We start from the raw sequence: 18,416 nt of genomic DNA on the forward strand, positions 1-18,416 counted from the left end.
GATATTTACTCTAAAATAGGCTATATATCATGATTTATTGGAAAGATTTAGATATTCAGAACTCTGATATAGCCTGAATGGAATTATCCTTTGTTTCATAACCACATTTTCTGACACTGTGACGATTCGACTGTAAGATTGGCAGTTGAATTATGCTCCTTATATCGAATAATCAACTATTCAGGGCCACCCCTACAACATATGCACATGGATATATCCAAGATACATATGCCAATTATCATGTCATGCAATTGCTAAATTAGGGTATTGGCACCTTTTTTGGTCTAATTCAGGCACTGGTCCAGCTGTAGTGTGCAGGACCAAGAGCTGTGCAGCTAAAGGTTACGGGAGTGTAGTGCACCCCCAGCCAGGCCCCCCTCACAGCGCACTATAATCAGCTCAGTGTGTTCATTGTGTTTTGTGATCACTCAAAAACCCTATTGTGAATGGGGATTGGAAACACCAGGACGCTTATGAGTAATGGACAGAGAGGGGTCCCTGTACCCTAACGTACCTTCTCCATCATACGCAGCAACTGCCCTGCAGGCAGGCGCAGGGGAGGGTGTGTGAGCCACGCCAGCGGGTGGGAAAGCAGTGGCAGGCCTGCAAGCGTTTGATGCTCGCCCCACCTTACCGGTGATTCACAGCTGGTCATTTGTTTTGCTGTATGTAGCACGGCATGAGTGCTGCGGCAGCCTTTCTGATCACCTTAAACATGCACAGGGGTGTGCGAAACTACGCCGGCAACAAGCCAGTCACATCCTCAGCTCCTAATCAGGGAGCCATGCAGCATCCCTCCTCCTCCTCCTAGTCCTCACTCCCCTAACCAACCAGAGGAAGGGAATTACATTTCCCATGGGTGGCCTAGTGCTGGGAAACAAGCCCCCACTGGCCTCGTATTGGGGGGGAAGATGAAGATAGCCTGTGGGGTAGATTGAAAAAGTGACAAAATCTTCCCCAAATCAGAGAGGTGACCTAGCCCAGATTGTTTGGCAGATTAAAAGTCTAAGTTTGTGATACTTTTCATTTGTCAGACTACAGTGATTGATTTGTGCTCTAAACCCTTTTTAAGTGCAGTGGCATCACAGCATTCACAGGGGGCTGTGTCTCTCCCAATGACATTAAGAACACTGACATAGAGATATAGAGGATCATACTGCTATCTACACACAATTTCTATGTGTTCCATCCCAATATCTAGCGATGAAAAGTTTAGTTGATTAATCAATGTATTGACAGTTTTGATAAACATCTTCTATCAAACATTCACAGTTCTAGCTTCTCAAATGTGAACATTTTGGACAGTAGTTTAACAAAACAAGGAATTTGACGATGTCACTTAAGGCTCTGCTTAATCCCAATGGTCATTTTACTTTTTGATGTCATTTTATAGACTAAACAGATAGTTGTTGGTTAAAGAAAGCTCTTCAGATATCTACAAATATACAGTATATTTTAAATAATTTGCTTGCCGAAGAAAAATTGTCTTACAAACACGTTTTCAACATAAATCAGTCGTAAATCACACATTTCTGTGCTCATATGAGTACATACAATGCCCTGCCGTAAATGTGGCTGTGCAAGACACCTTCAAGTTGTTTTCAAATGCCTGCATTAGTAAAGAACTAGTTTAAGCATTGCATTGAGTTTGTGCAGTAACATTGACATAGCTCCTCTCTATCAACAGTATTATCTAAATTATGTTATTCCACTAAATCTTTTATGAAGGCTCCATAAAGAGTGGGTCATTTAAATAGGCACTGGATGCCTCTTGCTCAATTCTCTGACCCCGTGAAGGTCACTGTCAGTCTTTGTTGTAAAACTTTATGGGATGAAAGAATCCCCAACTGAGTGAAGACCTTGGTCTGTAATTGCTTGATACCCTTCTGCTTAATACCAGAGAAAGAGAGAGACGCTGAGGCTCAGACAGCGAGAGAGCACAGATGAGATTGAGTGACGTGGAATTGAATATTCCGGATGATTCAGTTGGACGCAGCGATCGGGCTCATCCTGTATTGTTTTTTTTTTTTTTTTTTTTTTTTATTGCCACTGATGGGATAAGAGTGTGAGGGGCTTTTGTTGTCTCCGTGCTCATCTCTGGTCCGTTCTTTATGATCCCGATGTCCCTGGTCTATTCTACACAGAACCAGCGATTGTCTGTGCAAACAAAACCTCCCTCCCAAGTGATCACTTTCATTGAACCATAGACACTGTATGAAAATATGTACTCCGGCAATCAGGCAAGGGAAAGGCCACTCGTCTACAATACCTTTTGCCTTTTTTCAATTCACAGCGCACATCAAAAGACAAGGTGGTGAAAAATATGGCGCTGTTGCCAAGGACCACTTTTTTTTCTTTTATTGAGGCTTTTTGTGTCCTCTTCATAAAGAATAACAATAGCTTATTGTCTCTGTCTCTCGCTGGGAGCCAAGCAGGGACTATCAGAGGAAGAGTAATAGGACGTACAGGTTGGGGCATATGCTGGCGCAGACATGGCCCCTAAACTTCCTCTCCATCATTCTCTCCATTTACCCACCGCTGAGGCACATCTGGGTCCAGGTGGCATCTGAACATGTTGTCAGCATGTTGTGGTAACTGCCTTAATGGCTTGAGTCATTCTAACTGACAAGATGGGAAAACAGACATGGCAGAGTCTCACTCAGCCGCTTTATCTTGTGTTTACCCACCACTGTTCCATTGATAACAAAGAGCCTTGCACCTCCATGGCCTGCAGAAGCCCCAACCAGGCTGGCCAGGTTAGAGTCCTCTGGGTTTTCATAAAACAGATCAAATAGAGCCGCTTCCTGTTAGCAGTGATCAACTCGTGTAAACCCACAAGGCTGGAAATGAATAGCAAGTCAGATTAAATGAGATTTTTGTCTGAATGTGTTTGGTAACTATGAAGGCAAAGCTTAAAATGCTAGAACCAGTGATGCCAGTAACGCGTTACTTAGTAATGCGTTACTCTAATCTGACCATTTTTTTAAGTAACAAGTAATCTAACGCGTTACTATTTCCAAACCAGTAATCAGATTAAAGTTACTTATCCAAGTCACTGTGCGTTACTATTTTTGTCATTTTGCTTAGTAAAAATATATATTTTTGCTTTCTTTTTGCGTCTCAGGGAGTGAAGTCATGTATGCGACAAGTCACGTTTTCAGCATGAGGACAGGTCACGTGTACCACGCAGCGACACAAACGTAAACAACAATGGAGGGAGGAGAGAGATGCATGTTTTCTAGCTGGAAATACACTCACTATTTTGAGTTTGTGTCCGCTAAAGACGGCAGTATTAAGGTCCGTTGTACACTCTGTGCTGGTGGCGACAAAGTGCTATCTAGCTACAAAAACACTATGTCAAATTTGAAGAAACATTTGGAGTTGCAGCACTGCAGTCAAACTTACAGAGCAAGTCCCAGCAGGTGGTGCGAAGCAGAGAGCAGGAGGCCCCCCACCACCCAAACAACAAAAGCTGGACTTCGGTGCAAAACCAGTAAGTGGGGGAGGGTTGAAGAAGTTGATTGGGCAGTATGTTGTAGCGGAAATGCTGCCCTTCAACACGGTTGACTCGCTCTCTTTCGTGCCATAATAAACCAGATCCTACTACTGGCAACGCCGAGCTGCCTCACAGTAAACCGGTTGTCATTTTTATGTTGAGGCTGTGGGGGTGTTGTCGGCAGCTGGCTAGAACTAACCAAGTGACTGACATATCTGTTTAACATTACTGTACTGCCCGACTGTTTTATATGATATGAAATTTTAAAATGATTAAGGTGGAGACTTCAAATAAGCCCACTGGGTTTTTTGCTTCTCCCTGCACTGTACTTTGTCATTCTGTACATTTTTTAAATTGTAGAAATAAACCTAAACCTACTGGCCCGACTATAAGACGACCCTTGATTATTAGACAAATCTTGTTTTTATTAATAAAGTAATTGTATTTAATTATAATAATTAAAAGAAACATTGAATAAACCATGGTAGGCTGTTGTTTTTAACATTGTTTCAATAAAATCATGTTTTTAATATATTTTAGATAAAAATCATCACATTTGTAAATACCATAAACATGAAAATATACTTTATACAGAAATATGCGTCCCGAGCCGCAGTTCACTTTCACTATCGTCACTCCCATGCTCTGGTTCCACTGGCTCCTGCTAGCTGTGGCAGAGCTTGCTAAGAGCCGATAGCTTAATGTTTTTTCACAATAAACAAAGAGATCTCAAATTATCTAAGAGCTGGTATTTGTGTGAACAAACTGTGTGTGTATATGTGTACATATATATATATATATATATATATATATATATATATATATATATATATATATATATATATAGTTTACACACCCATGCTAAAGTTGACTAAAAAGAGGAGTCAAAACCCATCTTTTGGAAATTGATCTTATGCCTTAATTAAAAAAAAGATTTTATTAGCACCATCGTTCAGACATAAAAAACAAATTCCACAATGTATTACCGGTAATGTCAGATGGTGCACAGAACAAAGAAACACAAATTGCACAAAAACCCTCACCCACCCCCCACCCTCTGCGGTCTCAAGGAAAAGCTGATTTTTATTTTTAAAGGCCAGTTCTTTCATGGATCCAGGATACTATGCATCCTGATAAAGTTCCCTTGGTCTTTGGAATTAAAATAGCCCCACATCATCACATACCCTTCACCACACCTAGAGATTGGCATGGGGTACTTTGCATAAGAGCATCTCTCAATGCAAATCAAACCAGCTAACTGAAATAAAGCCATGCCAATCTCTAGGTATGGTGAAGGGTATGTGATGATGTGGGGCTATTTTAATTACAAAGACCAAGTGAACTTTATCAGGATGCATAGTATCCTGGATCCATGAAATAACTGGCCTTTAAAAATAAAAATCTGCCTGCCTATATGGGAATTTAACATAGGGTTATGTATACTTATGTCCCCTGTATTTTAAGGAAGAACATTTATTTATATACGATACATTATTCATTCACAAAGAAAATTGGTGTTCTCAAAGTTTGGAATTTTCCTATTTTTTTAAATTAAGGCATTAAGATCAATTTCCAAAAGATGTTTTTTTTTATTCTTCTTTTTAGTCAACTTTTTTGCGGCCATTTATCTATTGCTATTTTTCTGGCTCTGCCACAACGAGATGACATCCAATTCTTAATCCCACCCACAAAGCTCCGATTGGCTTGGCTTTTTGTCCAACTGAGGAAACAAACGCAACAACACCTTACATTATTGCTGATATAATTGCTGAAACAAATGAAGATGTGGGCGACAGTTCAAAGGTCTGCAACCAGACAACAGTTCATCTCGTGACAAGATTTGCCTTAGGGTCGTTTGATCTATTTGTTTGTGAGATTAAAGAAATAATAGCCACAATGCTTTTCAGGGCCAGTGTACTCAGTGCTTTGGTTACCTGCTCAATGTTGTTAGCAGCTGTATTAGTTTAGAGAGCACCAGCTGTTCGCAGGTGAGCCAAAACATTGAGTTTATAGTCACTGCATGCTGCAGGATATATGCACAACTGGCGCACACATTGAGTCGATATAATTAGCATACAAAAGCCTGTATGCATGCATCAGTTCCTGATGCATCTATATTTTGTCTACACACACAATTTAATACCTAAAAATTGTAAAATAAAGGATAAAAGTTAGCTTTGGATGAATCCTAATGAGCTGAACTCCCAAGATGAGCTCAAAGACTTTTAATTGACAGCACAGTCAGCTTGTTGCACACACACACGAACACACACACACATGCACACGCATCAAATAAATTGGCCCTCGCCTTTGCTGAGAGCTGTCAGTGTTGCGTAAGAGCTTCCAGGTACATCCTTAAAACGGTTTATTGTTTCAAATAAAAAAGTTAGAGATTAGTCCTTGTTTGTGATGATGTGCAGAGACGTGATGACCCAGAGGAGTTAAGGTTATTATCTGGATAGAGGAGGGAGTGTGAACCACCATAAGTTATAGTGAGACGTGCACTTATGTTTAATTAACGCAGAGTTCAAGAACTGCTGGCTTCATCCGTTACACAGACGGGCAGACGGAAGCTCCTTTAATTGGGGATGAGGGAAAAAAGAAGGAGAAAAAAAAACAATTGAGCTGAGTAGATGGGTCATGCGTTAAGGTCAACATTTTTCATAGAAATCCCCAATCCTCTCTCCCGTACAGCATGATTAACTTTGTCACAGCTTTATTCTGTATTGGTGTGCGCAGAGATAATGAGTTTAGAGTTGAAGCAATAATTCATATATCTTTAATTCATGCCTCAGTCGAAAAGAAGGTGATTTTGCAATTTGTTAATGCTGGAAATGACTCAGGCCAGTGATACGGACGCTGATGTGACCTGAGGATGGACGAGGTGACTCACATAATCAGAGAGCTAAACTGTGAATATCTGATGTAAATTTACATAAACACACATGTAGGCGTCTGTTACACATATTTCCTTCTTGAGATCCTTTTGCTTGTGCTCTTCTTTACTACTTATTACACAATTAGTGTCCATTTTGTCAGTGAAAAAAAACAATGAAAATATATTATATTATTAGTGCCATAGGTCAAGCCACTTGACCTATGGCACTAATAAGAAACATTTTGCGTTTTAGTAAAGTTATGTCTCTGCAAGTACAGCAGTGCTAGCTACTACTAGCAGCTCTTGAAAGGAGAAACTACCATTTATGGGAGAAATAAATTAACAGCAACAAATGTAGCTGAGACAAACCACGGAAACATACAAGCCATCACACCTACATTTCTGAAAGGTAAACTAATGTTAATATAACATTATTAGGGGCTGTGGAAATGGAGGTAACGTTAACATTAGTGTCAGTCAGCTATCTTTCGTGTTTTTAAGTTATTGGTAGCATCTAAATCTTGCTCTAGATGCGCCAAAACCATGATCAGTATTTTAGTGAGCAAGTGTGTGTGAACGCTGTTACTTCTCTGCAGTAAAAAATTCACAGGTAGCTGCAGCAGGAACAACACTGTGACTGACATAAAAATATTTGTGACCCGTATAATTCTGCGATGCTAGAGGATCAACTATACGAAAATGAACAATCAAAACGGCAAAAGTGTGGGCGTGACAGCTGTATTTTCTAAGGAGAATGAGTGTTTTTTTTATTACTGTCACTGTGCGTGTAACCCATTGCAGTCTGGTATGAAGATAAACATTGCCTTTTCCACTAGCCTCGCAATAGACGAGCGCACCACAAGTAACCATAGAATGGTTAGAGAGTTCTCATGAAAATTCTATGTGTTTTTGTTGACTAGCAGTAATCTACAACAATAGTCAAAAGACTAATGGTAAAACTAAATCTTAATTAAGTGTACTGTGAATTGTCACAACATCAAAAGAAATGCTGTAGACTATTTTGAAGCATGCTTTAAAAAAATAAATCTTCTGCAGAAATAGTATAAACATATCAGTATTCAGCCGTAATCTAGGGTCAGTTGGTGAAGAAATGTAAAATCATAGCCTCAAATGAAAAGAGGTCAGCCCTTTTCATAAGAATTTAGGTAAAAAATGTATGTTACCCTAAAGAATTAGAGATTAAGTAAAGACGTGCGGCCCCTGCACAGACCTTGTTTTAACTCGTCATCTCTGATTTACTCTTGCAGATGGAATATTAAATATGTTCTTTTAAACACAAGGGGGCAGTAGAGAAAGGGAATTAATCCGCTTGGCTTTATTTTGATAATGTTTTAGAGCTTCGCCTGCCCAAATCCATCGGCAGAGCTGTTCTACTTTCTCTTCCACAGACAGACAGAGCCAATTCTTAATCCCAATTCATCTAATTGTACCTCAGAGTGCTAATAAATATTGTTATGAATTATTCAGGCTGTGAGTGGGCTGATGACACAGAAACTGGTGCAGTGAGCAGAATTCAAAGCACTTGAAATTGGAAATAGGAAAGTGCAATAAATTCTCCCCGAATTTGAATTAATGAAAGTTACATGGAAAATGAATAGTGTAGGGACCTTCTCCACATGATTATTGTACTAATGGGGATGTTAGTGCAACTGTCCAAGGCAAAATACTGCTAGTTCATAGAATGCTTGCTGATATAAAAGGTAAGTGCCATTAAAACATCATGTTGTCAACGATAATAAACAGCCCTGCATTAATATACCTATTATACATGAAAGTTTGTGCACTCTCCTACATTAAACTACAACTAACTGACGTCGCCTGAACCCAGCATTTTGCCTGGGTGCTTATGTTACATAGAAATGGTTAAATAATGTATTCACGCTGCACCTGGCAGTCATTTTTATCTTGTTTGAGTGCTGCTTTTAATGCATTTATCTCTTAATTTGCCGCCCAGATACTGTGTGTTTTCAAATGTCATCCGTGTTCTGCACAGCTGGGGGTTTTACAACTTGCTTGATGGCTGCGGGTCCACAGGGAGCAACCGGGGGATTAGGCTCTTTTGCAGCATTGTGCCGAGCCTGTCTCGTCGCTGTACTGTTCCACTACTGAGCTCCACTAATGGCCACTGCTCAGACCAGGCCTCATTAAGGCAAACTGACACCAGGAAACGGGGGCCTCGCAGTAGGCGTGATTAGATTAAAAGTTCAGACAAGCCTTTGGTCTGTGTAATTTGTGGCGCTCCGGTGATACACAAATAAACAAAATGTAAGATCACTTTAGAAACAGCCCCCTTAATTAGCTCATTGAGACTTGGGTAAGCAATATCAACACCGTGGCCTTGGGCTCTGGAAGTAGCTGCTGGAATACGGGAGGAGCAGAGAGGTGGAGGAGGGAGAGGGGGGGTTTGAGGGGAAATTAGGGACAGAAGAATGATTCACTGTATAGTCATGTTTGTATGGGTGGTATTTTTCGGCAGCGGATGCCGGCGGGAGGTCATTGGAAGCAGCAGCTCAGGTCCAAGCTGCTGATTTGGGGCTGGAATTAAAATGTTCCACAGCTGTTTGGCTGGTCTCTCTACCTTGACTAATGAGTTGTGGAACAGGATGATATCTCGCCAGTCGGTGACATCCCCACTCCGTCCAGTCAACTGTTTCAAAGTGTTTTCTGACTAAAGTACCACCTGCCCCGCTCAGCTGTTGCTACAAACAGCTGCCTTCTCAACATGTGGACTGCAGTGCACCGTATGCAAACTTACCTTTTCATCAGACCACCGGCACAGTTGCACGGCATTTCTTACTAGACGTCGGACACGTGCGTCCTGAAATAATTGAGTTTGCTACAGTGTAACATCTCCAGCCTCACTTTATCTGTTCTTGAATGTACTGTAGCAAACAACAGAGAGCGAGCTGTACCCAGTTGTGATCCTGTTTATTCGTCTTTGTTTTTTTCACATTGGTGGGTCAGTAGGAAGGTTAACTTGATCATTGATAAGCAGTGACAGAAAGTCTTATGTTCTATTTGCACTGACACAAATTCTGAAGCTGTCTGTTAAATCTCGATTGCATCTGAATACCAACCGAAAAAAAACGAAACTGCAGCTCCAAGTGGAGCAGATGAGAAAACAGAGTTTGCTGTCAGCAGTGTTCCTGATTGTTGATGAAGATTAGTGGGTGCTCATCCAAGATACGGTAGAGAAAACACTGAAGAATCACAAAATATCTTGTCCTTTATGACAACCCTGCTCCGAACAATTAGATTTACATACCACTCAATAGTTTTGTCTAATATGTTTTTGCAGAAACCTAAAGACTTATGTTCGGTTTTTTCCAGTCCAGGGGCCTGTTTCACAAAAGCAGAATATATAAATCCAGGATAACTGATAAAGTGAGGCTTGACCTAGTCTAATCTGTACATCCTGGCTTGGTGTGTTTTACGAAGGCCAAGCCAGGCTGAGGAGGAGCGACTAGGTCGAGCCAGGCTGAACTAATTCAGATAGATTCGACCGCGAGGTCGAGCACAGATTTACTGATGCCAAAATGGAGAATACGCATTGTACATAGGCTACTTTATACAGAGTGAGCAGCAGCTTCTTGTGGAAGTATGATGACGTGAAACACATTATTTGAATAAAAAGAAAATAACACGGCCGCTGTACTGAAACAGCGAGAGAAAGCTTAGCAGACGATCACGGACCAACTGAATGCGTAAGCAGCCTAAATATATTCATTAACTGACCTCTGCTCTGAATGGAATCCTACCATTCAATGATTAGGCTACTAATCATTTGCACAAATTAACAATTGTACTCTTTGCCTTAAAAGTAAGCAGAAGATAATGTTACTCAGGAAATTTACCATGAAGATCCATTTTCTATAACGCTAGAATATGAAGCGTAAATATCTCTTTCACTCTGTTCCTCCCTCTCTCTCATTGGCTAAAATATTAATTTCCTAAGTCATATTAACTTCCACTACTCGCTTTTAATGCAAAGTGTACAGGTGTTCGTTTTTGCAAATGACAAGTGACACATTGAATGGTTTCATTTAAGAGCAGTTGTTCATAAATGTATATTTTTAGACTATCATTTAGTCTGTCCGCTTTTATCTGTCACGCTTTTTCTCGCGTTTTTTTATTTTTTATGGAGGACGAGTTTCCTTCTCTAAATATTATATGCCTTTCTCCCTGGTATATATGGACATAGAAAATAAAGACACTGAAGAAATTGCACTGTAAAATCTAGAAACTATAAAGATAATAAAGTGATAAATTATTATTATTATTATTATTATAAAAAACACTATAAACATGAATGGAACAGAGTATATTCATTAATTCCCCCCAGGCAAAATATAAGGTCAAAAACCATGAAGGTGTTTTCTCCCTGTTGTTACATGAATGTACAGTAGCCTACATCACTAAATAGTTACTGGTCCAGTAAACTAAGTCTATAATTTGGGAGGATTGTACAGTTAGGATATGTTCTTAAAATTGTACAATCCTCCCAAATTATAGTCCCAGTTTACTGGACAACACAAATTGTGTGCTAAGAATGCCAAATACGATGCACGTGGAAGCAGAACAAACATGATCCTTATTGTTATAAGAAATTATAAACTAAAATAATTTAAGGTGCATTGGGGAACTATAGAAATGTACAGCATTGTATGTATTGCCCTTAGTAACAGACTTCATTTAAAACTCATTGGAAATTTTATCAGCCTTTTCTAATTATTTGAACAACTGCCATAATATATTCATCAAACTTCTTACAACAATATGAACAGCAGTCTTCATACAGCAATATAACAGTAACAATGACAAATTTATAATTATGAAAAAAAAATAATGGTCACAACTTTAAATAATAACAGTACTTAAATGAACAGCAATATGCACCTGTTGTATTTTAATCCAGGCTGATAACAAAAGGGTAAAACCACTGCTGAGTGAACAGAAAAGGTTCCAGGATTAAATAAATCCTGGCTGTTAGCCTGGTCAGGACCAGGCTAGCTGCACAGAATACATCTCCATGGTGATTTATGTGCCTCTGCTTTCGTGAAACCGAGTCAAGGCTAAATTCATCCAGGATAACCAGGAAATCCCGGCTTAATCCCTTATCTTGGTTTTGTGAAACAGGCCCCAGGAAATGTTACCTTTTTGTACAACATAGGAATCACAACGTTGACAGGGACAGGGAAGGTTGGTGTGTGAGGAGACTGGGGTTAGCATCCTGCGTCTCTTGTGCTGGTTTGGTTCAGTCCACAACAACACTTTGGTTAAAGTTAGGCAAAGTGTGAGGTTTTGTCTTGTCTTATGTCTTTTTTTTTTTTTTTTTATATTTTAACCAAGGCCACAACAATCTTATCCTAACCTTACCCAAGTGCTTTAGTTGCCTAAACAAAATCATAACAACCATTAATCATGCTTTTGTTGCCTCTAGTGGGTATTGTAGGAATAACAAATATATAAGCAGTCACAGTTTTGTAGTCTATATCCACGACCTTCCGGGATTGGTCCGTTGCCGCCGGAAATTCCGCCGGAAATTCCGCCGGATGTCCCTCTTGACAGCCGGATGTCTGCTACCTTCCGCTTTCTTTGTGTGATTTCTGAGGACTATGGTTAATTGCTCCTCAGATCTCTGCAGGGTAAATCCAGACAGCTAGCTAGACTATCTGTCCAATCTGAGTTTTCTGTTGCACGACTAAAACAACCTTTTGAACGTACCACCAAAACAAGTTCCTTCCCCGAGGCTATTTTGCAGCGGCACCAGGGCTCCGTGCGCTAAGCGCACTCGACGATTGTTATTGGTTTAAAGAAATGCCAACAAACCAGAGCATGTTCTTCTCCCATCCCGGAATGCTGTGTGGACTAGCCAGACCCTCTTACGCAGCGCTGTGGAGGAAGGTCTGGCAATGCGAGACTACAGTTTTGTGAATACATTCAGTGCAAGTGTTTTGCGATTTAGCAGCTTTAGTCATTAAGAAACTGTTAGGTGAACAAAAGACATAATTTGATGACATGAAGTTTAAATTAGTTGTATGTTAACAGGATATTTAGGAGATAAAGTTGTCTTATTGCAAGGTAGACGTCCTTAAAATAGTGGCAGTTTTTTAATTATTATTATTAAATAACTAGTTTGTTTGTGGTTGTGAATGGTGAATCTTAGTATCATGGCTCCATTCATGCTGTCTTTTGACTCTGAGTGAACCTACTCTGAGTTGATTGAACTAACTCAAATCAGCTGTTCTGGAACTGAAAACTCAGAGTTTCCCATCTCAGGGTAAATTAACTCAGAGTTCAGAGTTAGACTCAGAGTTTGTTAAACCTTCTTCCTGAAACGGGCCCCTGTAGAAGTCAAATGCCTGTCCAATTAATTGTGTCTGGTGCCAGCACTGATTGGACCCGTCTGACAGACTGACGGGTTTTTTTAGCGCTGCTGTCGGCCTCTAGATGTTTTGATGCCAGTTTGTTGGTAATTGATGACAGTGAGGTAAAACAAGCATAAAAGTGTCCACAGTATAAACTAAGTTGGTCATCACCATCCAAGCTCATCTTTTTTTCTGTAGCGTCTCTACTTCTTTAACACATTTGATAAAGTAAAGTCATATATATTTCTTCTGTTGGGAGCGCCATCAGTAAACATTATTATAGACGATGCATGATAGCTAACCTGATTGATGGATCATACATGAGTAATGGTGACACACAAGTGATGGATAGTGTTAATATCTTTGAAAACATTCTTTTCCTTCTAAAAAAGACAGCAGCAGGCAGCGGCACTCCTACACTTATTTTCCATCCACCAGTTAACTTCCATTTATCATCACATCTGTCAAAATATGTTCACTAGATGTATTTTGACTTCTTTTCTCGCGCTCCTCGCTTCATAAAGTTTCCTGTGTGCTGATTTTGCAGCCGTTATGTTATCAGATTTAAGTGATTTTCGAAACCTGTAAATTTCAGCTTTCAAAATTGTCATTTCAGGCCAGCTGTCCGGGTGTAGTGAAGGGAAGGGAGGCAGTTCAAGCAGTTCTGCCAGGCTGTGTTGTGTGTGTTGTCATGGCTTCGCCACTGTGATATATTTAATAGGCCCAGGTGATAGAGGAAGTTGGTGCATTCTTAATAGGAGATGTTTCTGTTTTCTGTATTGTTCAGGTTGCCAGCCAGTTGGCCAGAGCCAACTGGCTGTTATTCAAAGATCACATAATGCCCTCATTGCTATTACCAATTATGTTGTACACAAGTGATAACATCCTTATGGTTATGATCCATACTGGCTTTTTATGGAAATCATTTAACCCCAAATAATTTCCAGTGTCTTTTTTTTTTTTAAATGGATTTTACAAAACCTGTAATTTATTTAAATTTTTCTCGAACTTAAAGGGTAGATCTCAAATCTTGTATGCAGAAAAGCTTGATTCCTATTTCACATATACAGACTCAAACACTGGAGGCCCGACAGGCTGCCATTCATTGTGAATGGAACCTCCGAATAGGATTTTAGCGCCACTCCCCTGACGCGGCACGACTTGAGAAAGATTAAACTTTATGCAAATGTCCTCTGACATGCGACAGCGTCAACCCATCATGCCTGTTTTGACTCCCTTGATAAACAGTAAGCTGTTAGCAGCTGAACTGTTTGCTCCAAAGTTACCTATGGAAAAAGCCGATCGTCATGGGGAACGGCTTCCCCATTCACTCTGATTGAAAATGATGCATGGAAACACCTCGCTCGAGAAATGAGCTACTTCCTTGTGAACCACTGTAACGACAATGGGAGAAGATAACAGTCCAACCAGAGCTGAGTATGTAAATTGCGTGCTGAACACTAAACATACCAGAAAGCTTCAGGTTTTTGAGAGGCAAGAACGAGCCGGCTACTTTGAGTCCTTTGTTGTGATGTAGTATTGTGCAACAGTGCAATGTGATATGCTGTACTACTTGGATGGAGAGTTCAAGTATGCTTACGCCACATTTAGTTTCAGAGACTTTTCCATCCCGACAAGCACCAGAAAGGGAAGAATAGAAATCATGAATCTGTAATGATACCCACAAGGAAATTGCATTATTACATCAGGAAATGGTGAAAAACTGACTACAAATCAAGAATATAACAAAGTGTGGTTATGAAAACACATGCAACAGATGGTACAATTTATGAATGAAATGGATGGAAAGCAGAAGAAAAAAGCCGAGTTAAAAAGCCGATGCAGAAAATCGTTGATATGATAATGATACTAATACTTTGACTATTTGCACAGAATACTAGCTACGCAACCTTGTCAGGCCTCAAAGCCAAGTTGATCCCTCGTGGAAATCGAGCAGTTTCTGCTGCCAGGAAATATAGACCTTACATGTAAATAACAGCATAATCTAATTCATGAGTCATTTTTGAACCAAGCCTTTCTTTCAAAAATGCATTCTAGTCAAAATACATCAGCTCAGGCTCCAAAATCTTTGCCATTTCTATCATTCTATCGTGTTAAATCTATAAATCAAACGTAATACAGCCAGCAAAGCAGTTAACGGATCTCAGAGATTTACATGGCTTTTATTGCTTGCCAGACAACACATTATGAAGACCGCAGTGCATAAATGTAATCCTTACATTTCTGCTTCTTTCAAAATAACTTTGTAGTAAATACTGTATAAAGTGTCAGGACATAGACTCCGTAAACAATGCTTTTGCTTATTTATTTATTTTAATTTGCACTGAAAGCTTCAAAACACAAGTATTTACCAAAAATCTTACCAGAAAGCAAACTTTTTTTTGGGTTCTGTCAAAACTGAAAATCGTTTGAACACTAACTAAAATGAGCCTGTAGCATCATACTGTACATCGAAATACTCCCATTCGGTGATCAGATATTTGTATATATTGTACTGAAACGAGAGTATCACATTGGTACCGGCATTCTGAAATCATATCCAGTTTACAAGGAGTCAAACCATGCAAACGTTCTATACAAAAAAAACTGACAGAAAATGACAGACAAGTCAGGCCTTTTTCTATTCCTTTCAGATTTCTGTCTTCTGCCACCCACAGTGCTAAATCAAGGGGCCAAGTCGAGCTCACTTCTACTATGTGTGTTTGGGGGGGGTCACAGGGAGCTGTGAAGTGCTTCAGTCCCATGCCTGTCAGCAGCCCTACACCGCACGCCCGGTCCAAAGGCCAGCCCTGAGCCGTGGAGAACGCTGTGGTCGCCTCCACACCGCTCTGCTCCCAAAACATCCACACTGCCTACCAAACAAAACCCAGAGAGCGAGCAAACAAACCTCAAAGTAATATTATACAACATATACACATAGTGTGTTTGCACAGAGGCGCTCTGTTTACAGTAGACATATACAGTATACATATATTTATACCACCTCGTAGAATGTGTAAGCACACACACCACCACCAGAACCACACTCATCTCAGGAAGTACAGAGTAGGAGGACAGCCGCGGTATCTCATCTCTTTCCCTCTTCCTGTCATTGTGTGGTGGATTTAGGCCTTGTGTTTGGCACAAAGGCCTCCTACATGCCTGGAGGCCAACTCCTACAGGCCGGCTCTACCCAGCTGGTTCCCTCCCACCAGGATCCCGGTCTGAATCATTACCTCTTACTGAGGTTTTTCCACAGTGTCAGTCAGTGACAGAGCTAAACCAAGCTAATGGATAACGCAGAGGTCACTGTCATTTTTTTTTTTTTTTCTTCAGAATTTTGCCTTACTCCTCCGTTACTGAGTTTGGTATTCTTCTGACAGAAAATAGCCTCACTTTTTTTTTTTAATATGCCCCCTTCTGCTGTACTTTCTCAAAAGCAATATCTGATGGATTCCTTTTTCTACCTGCAAAATAATCCACATGCAAAAAAAGAAATAAATAAAAACATTCTTGCCGACAGAAAAGCTCTACAGGAAGGAAAGAAATCACTAGTTTTTTTTGTGGTTTTACTGAAAGCATTTCACTAAAGTGCTAAATATATAAAACTGCTTCATTATAGCTTCTCTCTTTCTACATTTTAATCTGGGCATTAGAGTTTTTTTTTAACTGAGGTTTTTTCTCTTCTGCCCTGATAGTTTTTTCCTCAACTAATGAGATTCTTTCTTACCCTGGTATCAACTTCTCAACTATTTTCCACGTCTGTTTTTTCAGCAACTGAAATGTTGTTTGGTGCTCTTATAATAGTAGGAAAAGCACAGGTGTTACTAACAAGAGCAGTAGGCCATTTAAGGGGGGGGGGGGGCACACCCTCTCGTTAGCTAAATTAGCAATTAGAAGTTTGCAAAAAACAAACAAAAGTATGCACAATGTTTACCTGCCATCCCCCTCTCCATGACTTGGTGGTAGAGGGGTTGTTTAGTTGAATATGTTAGTCTGGTCTGCCTGACACATTTAATCCACATCAACGGGATGCAGGGGTTTCCTACGCAGAGGTTATTGAATACATACGCTGTGATTGGGTCTAAAGTTCCCATACAGAACCAAATGAGTCGTTCATGGGGTGGTTTGCTAGGCTTAGTTTGGGCACAATAACAACCCTTTTCAAGCTGGTTTGTTTGTTTATTTAGGATCCTCATTAGCTCCTGCATTGCAGGTGCTATTCTTCCTGAGCTCCTTACAACTCACTTGAAAATGTGGCAATGCAATAATAAATGCACATAACATCATAAACAATAAAAAATAAAAATTGTGAAACAAAAACTAAACATACACTATAATTTCATGACAAAAATAACAAAATACACACACATAAGACAAGGACAGACACATAGACAGCTCCACCAGTGCAGTCATTAGGTATTCCTTACTTTTAAGCTGAACACATTTTTAAGGCAGGTATATCCACATACTATCGTACTATAAAAAAATTTTCATCTTCTCTGGACTCATCTCACAATTGAACAAACATACAGTACATATATTGTTAAACCTCAACCAATGTTGTTTCTTTGTCTACTCAACTTCTTTAAACAATAGATATGTTTTAACTTAACTTTTAAATCTCCTTTTACTGCTTTCTTGTATTATTTGTTCATGTAAAGCATTCCATTCAGGCATTGCTCTATACATGACCATACGTTTAACCGTATTTGTCTTTGCTTTTGGTAAAGTAAAGTTACCTCTTGTGGCATGTCTAGTCGCATAGACGTGTATATCTAAACTAAAAGGTAATTTATTATGCAAAATAGATGGTTTCTTTGTAACAAGAATATTCCTAAGAAAAACACATAATAAATAGAATAATCTATTTCTTACAAATAACCAACCTAAACATTTGTGCATTGTAACATTTGCCCGATAACCACACCTAAGCGCGATACGCGCGGCTCTATTTTGTTATTTTTTCTTGAGTTTGCATTAGACCATACCACTGAACAATAATCGAGATTAGACAATATTAAAGCTTTAGCTAATACTTTGGTTGAGCTTTGTGACAAATATGGTGCACATCTTTTAACAACAGAAACACCACTTCCCATTCTAACAACCATTTTATCTATATGTTTAGTCCATGTTAATTTACTATCTAAAATAACTCCTATAAGTTTGGTCTCATGGACCTATTCAACAGATACCTCATTTATACAAAGCTTCAACTCAGGTTGATTATGAAGAGTATAATGTGAACCGAACATCATGCTTTTTGTCTTTGAAATATTAAGAACTAGCTTCTTTATCCATTCAACCACCGATTGCAACTCTTGATAGGATAGTGTTTAACTCATGAAATGTAGATGAAGACATATACATAGTTGAATCATCTGCATACATCGATATACTGACCTTATTTAAAACAAGTGATAAATCATTTGTGAAAATAGTGTATAACAATGGCCCAAGACAACTCCCCTGGGGAACTCCACAGCTAACCGCTCCAACACTCTTCATCCATAACATTGTTGACTGAGAGAAACCATAACATTCAAGTTTTTTCAATAATAAATTATGATCAAGGATATCAAATGTTGCTGTAAACTCAAGCATAATAGCACCTACTAGTTTCTTTTGTTCAATATTTCTCAGCCAGTCA

Source organism: Perca flavescens, chromosome 15 (genome assembly GCF_004354835.1).
Source record: "Perca flavescens isolate YP-PL-M2 chromosome 15, PFLA_1.0, whole genome shotgun sequence".
Taxonomy (NCBI): Eukaryota; Metazoa; Chordata; class Actinopteri; order Perciformes; family Percidae; genus Perca; species Perca flavescens.